Raw genomic sequence first — 9,493 nt, 5'->3', positions numbered from 1 at the left:
CGCAAGAACACACAGGGGCTGAAACAGCCTCGAGCGGGCACATGGAAACATTATAATCACCGTGCCCAGTAGGTGTTAACCACTGGAGGTTGTATTTAATTCACTGCATCCTCGTTGTTCCACTAGGTTCGGTTAGGGTGACCGGACGAGAAAAATGCCAGACAGGCGAGATAGCGTCACACCTGGTAATGATAGCGCATAGCCGAGGCTGGGGACTTCACACGCAGCCTAGCGGTGTAAAGTGGGAGTTTAATCCGGCCCTGTTAAATATTGATCAGGAGCTGGAGCCCAATCTCCTAGTTGTGAAGACCGCAGGTTCAGCTTTCAGTGCTGGATCAGGTTCAGGTGGGTCGCCTTTCGTGCAACACTGTCCGGCACCAACGCACGTGGGCACGAAACAATGAGGTCTGGCTGGATTCCTTTCCCAGGGAGCCCGGCCCGGGTTTGGTGAAACGAGGGAATAGATTGAAAAGACAGGGAGGCCTTGTTGGTTGGGAGGGGCTTGTGGGGGATAGAGAGACAGGATCAAGTTCAGATACTTCATCAAATATGGAAAAGGGGCTTCTAAACGTATCTGAGTCATTGTCAACAGCAGGTAAGCGAGAGCGGGCAAAACAAGCCGACTCACAAGAGGGCAGACTGGGTAGCTGTACTGGTATAAAGGGAGTGCCAATTTGGCAGAGAAGATCAAACCTGCTCCTGTGCCTGACCTCCACTCTTCGCCTGCCTCACTCTCAACTCACCTCCCACCACTCCCCGAGCTCCATTTGCTTCATTTTGTTATTTAGTTTGTAGTTATTTTCTGAGAAGTAAATGGGGAGGTGGGTAGTCGATGCTTCGCCAATACTTTGCCATTCCGTTCGGTTTTACAGTGAGCAGAGACAGAATTCCAAGGAACGAAATCGTCTGGCGCCCACGAATCCCGATTCAGGGCCTTGGCCAAGGACAGACGGTCCAACCAGGAGGAAGAGAGTTTGGCCTGGAGGGCAGATAACTGGTCTGGATGCTCAGGTAGGCGCTAGAGTGAGTTAAAATATCGAGATCGGAAGGAGATAGGGAGGGAGAGTTTGGTGACCTACATTTGTCATTCCACGCTGTTGCTCCCTGAGTCACGTTTTCACACCGTTTTTAACAAGGAAAGCTGGGTCGCCGTTTAGAGCAAAACAAATTGCCGTCCCGCCGATAGCGATTGCAATATGCATCAACCAGATGCTAAATTCAAAACTAATAGAATTAATGCACGAACTTTAATAGGGACACGTTAATTTTTATCGTTAATTTTATTCGCAACAAATGTTGCAAAGAATTTTTGGTCAAGAATGATTATTACTATCTTTCTGATTAATAGGAGGTTGATTCTGATTACAGTAAACAGAATAGGTAACTGGGTTCAAACCGGTTTATCATCAGAGAATGGGTAACTGGCTCGAAATCGATTCGTGGACGGAGAGGGGATAACTTCGCGATGGGCAATAAATGCTGGCCTAGCCCGTGACGCCCACATCCCTTGAACAATTCTTTTTTTTAAAAAGGGTCTATGGACCAGATAACAAGCGAAGTCCATGAGCAGGGATGTGTAACTGGATTTAAACAGTTTTATCGATTGGATGGGGGGAGGGGGCTGCGGGGATGAGACGATCAGAAAGAAAAACTGATTGGTGACCAAACTCTCTGTAAATAAACAAAATTATTACAGATTCATTCAATAATTGCAAATAAAATAATCTTGTATTTTATTTGTATTATTAATTAACCTGATGTCACCTACAAGCTCGACCCCTATAGTGTGCTAAATATACTATTTTATATCCCTACCCTCAATTCATATTTACTGCAGAACTTTCTCTTATTCAAAAAAAAGCGGTTGGCAGGCCTGAGACTGTGGTTTAACTCGCCCTGGATGTGTTTAAAAGGAGGTGGTAGCAGGTACAGATGCGTTTAATGTGCGAAGTACAAATCCAGATCCCTTGCCTCACCTGTGCGTAATATTTCAGATTACTTGAATGATACAAGTCTGCTATCCCAAGATCTTTAATTATTTCACAAGAAATTGGAAAGTTAACAAGATTAGAGCAAGGTGGTGTCAATGTGATTGGCCAGTATCCTAGGTTAATCAGCCAAAAAACATGCTCTCAACAACTCCATCTTCGCCTTCTGAGAATTGGAAATGAGTTACTCAGAAATATCTGGGAATAAAGAACTGATATCAATGAAAGTGACCTTGGCCAATCTGAGTGTTCCACTAAATGAACTTAGCAAAGCATTCGTGTCATTATCCTTGTCACCCCAGTCCCATTTATTAAGCTCCTCTTAATCCCTGATGTAAAACTCGTCAATCGCACATCTCTTTATTAATTAAAAGCAAAGTCGGGGGTTGCTGGAAATCTGAAATAAACACAGACGGTCTGGTAGAAACTCAGCAGGTCTGGCAGTGTCTGTTGACCGAAAAAGGGTTAATGTATCAAGTCCAATATAACTCTTGCTTCTTCAGAGCTCTGAAGAAGAGCCACAGTAGACTCAAAACTTAATTCAGTTTCTCTCTCCACAGATGCTGCTGAGTTTCTCCAGCAATTTCTATGCCATCCTCTTTTTACCGAACAGACTGTGTAGTTATTTGAGTTCATTTTAAAAAATCAAATCGCATGAACATAAATTTGTTTTCGTCTAATTCAGCCTGGTTTTGGAAAGATTTGGAGGGCGATGGTTAAATTGACAGTAAATATATGCTGTACAGCGCTTGTTAAAACTGCATTCACCACTGGTTGAATCCCTTACCCTCACCTCAGTGGTAAACTGCATCTAGAGAGCCGTTAGTCCGGAACAGCTCTATCGGTTTCTGCTTTGTGAGCAGATGTATAATTACGTGTAAAGAATGCGTGTCTGAAATTGTTACCTGTGCAAACGGAAGGGAGACTCTAAAGCAGAGGCTTGCCTGTGGTTCCAGGATGACGACGAGGGCTGGCGGCTGCAGCCTGGACGAGGCAACACAGAGGAGGCGCGAGGAAATTCATCTGCACCATGACATCCGATCTTTCGGAATTGTTAGACAAGCGGGGGAAGCACCGAGAACGGAGGACGTGAGAGACGCCCAGGCTTGGAAGCAAAACTAGAAGATAATGCTGAATGGATTACTGAACAGGTCAGATGTGATTCGCACAATCACGGACATTCATATGGAAAGGCACATTTGCACAATTGAGATGCACATTCACATTTACAGACAGACAGACCCACACATGCAGATAGATGCACACATAGGAAGAGCTAATGGACGGCGGAGAGGTACAGTGCGATTTAGCGAATTTTATTACCATGGAATTAATCACCTGTGAGAGGGCGAGTTTGGACAATAAAGTCAAATTGGAAATTTTATGAAGAATTGACAAAATAGGTTTAAAAAGTCACCACTAATGAATCAGGAGTAGAACACCGAATTGAGAATCCGGGTTACAATGAGCTGCAAAGCTGGCAGTATTAGTTAAAATTGCCTGTTGGAACATTTTAGAAGTGTTTGTTTGTAAAATATAATTGCAACACATATTTCAGCGTGTACAGCAGGCGTTAGCTCCAAGATCGGTATATGTCTCATTAGCGCATGTGCTAGGGCGGGGCTGGGGTGGGATATTCGTTTAAAATTGAACTTCAATTTCAATGGCTCAGTTGAGGATGACCAAAGAGAGAGCGTGAGACTGTGGGGTGAGCCATCAGACGGAGAGATAGATAGAGAAGGAGAGATGGGGGACAACAGAGTGACAAACGAAAACGACAGAGGGAGAGAAACAATGAGAAAGGCGGAGAGGGATAAGAGGCTCAGAGAGAGATTTTGAGACACTGGGAGACAGAGATTGGGAACGTCAGCAAAACATTGACAAAGTGCAGAACGCGATTAGATACTAGATTTCAATGAAATGCCCGTGGCAAGGAAGAGACTCGGGGAGGCCATGCAGAGCCGTGAAAAGTGTGTATTTGGGAGGTAGGGAGTGGAGCCGGCAGCATTCCCGTTTACTTAAAAATGTCAACTGGCTATCATTAGACCGCGGTTTAAGATGTCAGTCGAACAGACCAGGTAATACTAATCCCATCCCCCAGCTGGCAGGGAGCGGAGGACTGCAGCTGTCTGTCCTGTATGAGCGTCTGGCTTCCTCATCGCTCACACAGAGCAGAGAGTACTTTGTAAAAGCTTGGTGACTCTCTGCGCTTGAATCGGCAGTGAGCAAGCTGGGGACTGACAGGGGAGGAGGAGGGCGAGAGAGGAGACAGGGAGAAAACAGCGAGAGGAGGGTTAGCCTGGGAGAGAGTTCTAACCGCAGACAGTGATCACAGCGGCCTGCGGCAGGAACAGGTAGGTGTGTCAGTAGGGAACTCAACCCCCTAGCAGCACCATGACCGCATATCCTCCCCAGCCAGTGAAAACACAGCAGTGCTTTTACACCAGAGGATCTCCGTCAACAAGCTACTCTCATTAACATGTTGCTTTGTGAACCGGCCCGCTTGCTCTTGTATAATTTTGCAGAAAGGTATTTCTAAAATGAACCATCTCAGCGCACCCCCCACCCATAACTCCTCCCTCACTGCCCAGGCCTGATGGTAGATCCGGGCTCGTTGCGAGGAATGGTATGTGCCTGCGCTTCTTAAGGTGAGCTTGGTTCATCTCTGAGCCACCTTAAAACTCACCTGGAGAGATTGCAGAGTCAGTGACATTGGAGAGCAAGAAAGAGAGGGTGAGATAAGATTACCGCTGAATGAAAGAAAAAGGGAAGATGTTTACTGTCTTTGCGAGCGAATCCCCACCTTGGACTTGTTTAGTTCGGTTAATTCGTGAGAGAGAGAGAATGAGAAAGATAGAGAGAGGTAAAGAAGGAGATGGTGAGGAGGACTGGGGCAGACCCCAGCAGAAGGCGGACAGACAGAGCCAGCGGCTCCCGTTCCTGACGGTACAGGGACAAGAGACAGTCTGTTGAGCAGATTTGCGATCCGGTATCACGGAAGGCATGTTACAGCGACCGCTCTTGACTCGTTCCTTTGTCTGGCGGTGCTGTCGATGAAACAGGTAGCTTCAAACAGCCGAGCCGGGAGGTGGGAAGTTTGGGGGGGGGGGGGGGTTGGTTTGGTGGTGGTAGTGGGAGGTTGGAGTATAGGATCTGCAGTTGGGAGACGTTGGAAAGAGTCTCTACTCAAATAAATGTTGCAGACACTCCAGAGGGTCAAGGGCTCCGAGTCCCTGTGGAAGAATTTCACGTAGATGCTTTGGAGGGGGCTCCGAGCACTCTCAGAGGTTTCTGAGCGGCGTTCAAAGAGAGAGGGAGAGCTGGTTCAGTCTTGCCGGCCCGATTCGGTGTCACGAAATACCTTTTCAGAAAGAAACAAACTCCCCTTGAGGCAGATTCGGCTCCCAGATCCGAATGAGAACATGGCCGGAAAATGGCGAGGCTCCCACCGCGCACTCCAGGTAAGTCTAACCTCAGCAGGAGGGAATCTTTATTGTTGCTTACTCGGCATTTTCGGAGGGAATTATAGATTCTGCCTTACGTTTTTGGAAGCCGTATATTTCCGATGGACCAGTGGTGACTTTGCGGGTGAAGGTTCAGAATGTGTGAGAAACCCGTTTTGTGTCCTTCCAACGATTCGGGTCGTTTGTATGAAACGGGAGTATGAACCGATTGAGTTGTGAATCTCAGATTGCAGACTATCCCACGCGATCATAGACTGAACGGATAGGATAAGAACGCCCGATACTGCTGAATCATCCAGATCGTGGAGGTATTTTATCTCCACATTTACAGCATTTTTTTTATTTGTAGCTGAATTAAGAAATTCTCGCAGCGCGTAGGATTTCACTACAGCCGCAGGGCTCACTCATTACCGAGTCTTTTCAGGCGGTAACGTTCGAAACCGGTCGGCTTTGTTTTTGTTTGATTTTCTTCTGAAAATTCTCCCCCGGATTATTCGTTTGTCGTCGCCGGTTATGAATTTTGCACATGAATTCTATTCGCAAGCTGCTCATTTCGTCAAAATTATCCAAACCCATGGCGCGCCACAGCGCCCCCCCTCCTCCACCCCCACCTCCACACCACTCCTTCCCTTTTCAGCCTCATGCTATTTGCATACGTTTATGACCTGAATTTAGTAAGTACAATCGAAAGGAACCTCCGTTAAAAAGTAAATCAGAAAGGGATCTGACTGAGACAGTGTGTCGAGGAGGAGGCGGCAATAAGATCAGCACCGGGCTGGAGTTGAGATTGACCCTTCGTTCTCCCACTTTTCCTTGTTTTTTTCCAGAGATGCAGACATTTTAAATGAACAAATTTCTATATAGTGTTGCAAGTGAACGTACAATAGAAATATTCAGGCTATTGATAATTTTACAGGCCATTGATAACTACCCATGTAAAATATAGAAATATATAGTCCATTGATAATTGTCAATGTAAAATATAGAAAATATTACAGGCCATTGACAATTGTCAATGTAAAATATAGAAATATGCAGGCCATTGATACTTTTCTAAATAAAATATAAATACACACTGATCACTGATCATTTTCAAAGTATAGAAGTATATAGACCATTGGTTATTATCAAAGTAAAATGCAGGTACATAGGCCACTGATAATTTTCAATGTAAAATATAGACTTGGAAAGGTCAATGATAATTCTCGATTTAAATACACACATATATATTTACACGCCATTGAGAATTTCGAGTCTTTGTCTAACAAGATTTGAATTATTCAAGAGTTAAAACTTAGCCAGGGTTCTAAAATAGTAATTTAATAAGGAGAAAATTAAGTACCAGGTAACTTAAACTAAAATAATTTAAATGGGAGGAGAATCCTTGAGTAGTTTTTTTTGCTAATCCAAGCATTTGGATTCACTCAATTTTTGATTGGTGCTAATTAAATTCTCAGTCTATCTTACTTTACATGCGTGTTGGTAAGGTTTATTGATTGATGCAGATTCTGCAGAATTTTTTCGCCATTAATTTGGCTTCTTAATTTGAAAGACCTGCGAGATCTCTCCTCGAGACGTTCGCATATTGGTATCTTTATTTATGAAAAAAAAGCAAAGTTACTTAAAAAAGAATTTGAAACCAGGAAACAAAGGGAGGCTCTGTGCAGCCGGGTTGATGATACCTGACTGTGGCAAAACGCCTCTGTTTTGTGAATATTAAAATGCCAAGATTATTGGATGAGAATATAAAATGTAGAGTACAATTTCAAAGATTTTGCCACCACAGATGTTTCCAAACCTATTGAGGTTATTTCGTATGAACTGGTGTAAAATTCAGACTTAAGAAAGACTGCATCATTTCCTTCTCTTTCAGATAATATATCTCCTCTCATTCAGCTCCTGTATCCACCCCCCACTCCCGCACCCTCAATAATTCTGCGCTATCAGGCCACTTTATCACGAATAACAGCACAATGTCACCCCAAAAAAGACCATATTTGTGTGAAATTTATATCGAAGGCTTAATAAATCCAGACCAAAGTTGCATACGTAGGACAATTTATCAGACACAATATAAAATTTGTCAGGTCACGCATACAAGACACTGTTCGATATCACAGACAAAGAAAGCGTTTCGTTTTGGAAATGTACCATGCTCAATATGTCATACGGAAATATCTGTAACTGAGGCATTTCGATTTGTAATTCCACTCTCAGTTACTCCCCAGTAGTGATCGACACTTTCTTATCAATATCGGTCTATAATATTCCTTTGGTATTGAACAATTTAAATCAGGTGCGCCCGAATTCCGTTTGCATTGTTGGGCTTTTAAACAGTGGGTTATTTGTGTCACTTTGAAATCTCCATTTTACATCAATACAGCAATTTGAACAGTATTCTAGAGCAATTCATTGTGTGTCAATTGTTTTCGGACGTTTTATAGTATGTTAATATTTCTATCTATTGACCAATATCTAGTAATATCTCACCTGCATTATATCTGTTCTGGTATGTGTGCTATAGTCAACGTAATAATTTTATTTAATGTACCACAGTAACGATTTCATTTAGAGAATTTATGTGGTCATGAAGAGACAGGAATTTAGTTCATCAATCTGGCTTAATACTATCGTTTCCCGAAATTAACAAAGCTTCCTCCCACAGTAGCTCCCTAATTCACTCTGTATCATTCTTCCCCTACTCTCTCACTCCTCCAGCTCACTATGTCTCTATTTCTCTCGGTGTCTCTCTTTCACTCTCTCTCTGATTATCCTCGGGGTCATGGAGTATTGGTCTGTTACTTTTGCCGATACGAACAATGTCAGCTTTTGTAGTCTGCGCCTGTTTACCTTCACGAAGGATTAATCCCTGAAATCCGCTCGGCATTATTTTATTTTAGTTTTTTTAATACTTTAACGTCATTGCTCATCGCAGCCGGTTCGCGGAAGGGCTGAGACCCTCTACATAGTCAGGGTAGAGTCAACTTAAACACAAAGCTCACATGTTGGAAATTACTAATATGTTCCGCAGATCTTCGATCTAGCTACTACCTGTATCGATAGGATATTGATGGAGAAAACAAAAGAAAAGCAAGTTTATTGGATTAAAATGGTTTATTAAGAATCAGGTCGTCAGAAAGCAGTGCGATTTAAAATGCAAAATATAGGCGGCAACGAATGCATTAAAACAATGAATGTTAGTTTGACGCTGGCCAATACAACGAGGTTATCTGGTGATTGTCGCACTTTTAATGTGGGTTTTTTCCCATTTATTCTGGAACTCACTTGTTGAACCAGCAGCGTTCAAAAAATGAATTGTTAAAACAAAGGCTCACAATAGAATAGAAACTGAAGGTGGATAGTTTCATGTTGAGGGGGGAGCGAGCCCTAGTTTTCTCTCAGGCAGTTCAGGGACGCGAACTGTAATGAAGAAAGGAAACTGTCGTCTGATCTAAAGCCGACAAATGTCCTTCTCCGTCAGCACATCTTTCCCTGAACTCCCGCCCTCACCCGCCTGTCACCCATTCGCCTCCGCCCCTCCTCCTCTGCATCACTTCTCTCCCAGAATAACTCGGCCTGTGTGCAGGAGCCGGGTGCGGTAATCTGATCGAGTTGAGATTAACAACAGCACGCATTCTGCAGCGTTGAGGAGATTTTCAAAAGTGGATTGACAAAAAAAACCCTTAACTCTTTCCACACCTCACCGCACCCACTGCCAAAGCCAGCGGCATACTGCGGATGCTGGAAGGCTGTAATTTAAAACACAACACAAAGAACAAACTGGAAATGGTCTTAGGCAGCGGCTGCGGCTGCGGAGAAAGGAAATAGAAGTTACAGAGAGAAAATAGCTAAGGCCCTGCTCCCCCACCCTAGCCATATGTCGGGTTTCTTTATCCCAGAATGTGCCCACATAACTGGGCCCTATCTGAACACAAATGGGGGAAGAAAACCACGCAGCGGTGCTGTTTACCCCGATTAAAATTTAACTGCAATTCTGGCTGCTAAAAGTTTTGAACGTGAAGTGAGTTTCTGCCGATGTTT

General features: G+C 43.8%; 1 long non-coding RNA gene across 5 annotated transcripts in view; it reads left to right on the top strand.

Annotated features, from left to right (window-relative positions):
* The first annotated feature begins 244 nt into the window (after positions 1-244).
* Positions 245-9,493, top strand: part of LOC125463183 (uncharacterized) — a 42,977-nt gene continuing 33,728 nt past the window's right edge. The window contains exons 1-3 of one of the 5 annotated variants that reach the window (XR_007249775.2): positions 245-345; positions 873-1,011; positions 2,945-3,139. This is a non-coding gene — a long non-coding RNA (uncharacterized LOC125463183). Of the gene's footprint in view, positions 346-709; positions 1,012-2,944; positions 3,140-3,634; positions 5,051-5,125; positions 5,450-9,493 lie in introns of those variants that run through there. The other 4 variants (XR_007249774.2, XR_007249779.2, XR_007249776.2 and 1 more) reach the window with 4 other exon arrangements.

The sequence above is a fragment of the Stegostoma tigrinum genome, chromosome 25 (genome assembly GCF_030684315.1).
Source record: "Stegostoma tigrinum isolate sSteTig4 chromosome 25, sSteTig4.hap1, whole genome shotgun sequence".
Taxonomy (NCBI): Eukaryota; Metazoa; Chordata; class Chondrichthyes; order Orectolobiformes; family Stegostomatidae; genus Stegostoma; species Stegostoma tigrinum.
Note: the sequence above shows the minus strand (reverse complement) of the source record. Positions and strands in the feature narration are given on the sequence as shown.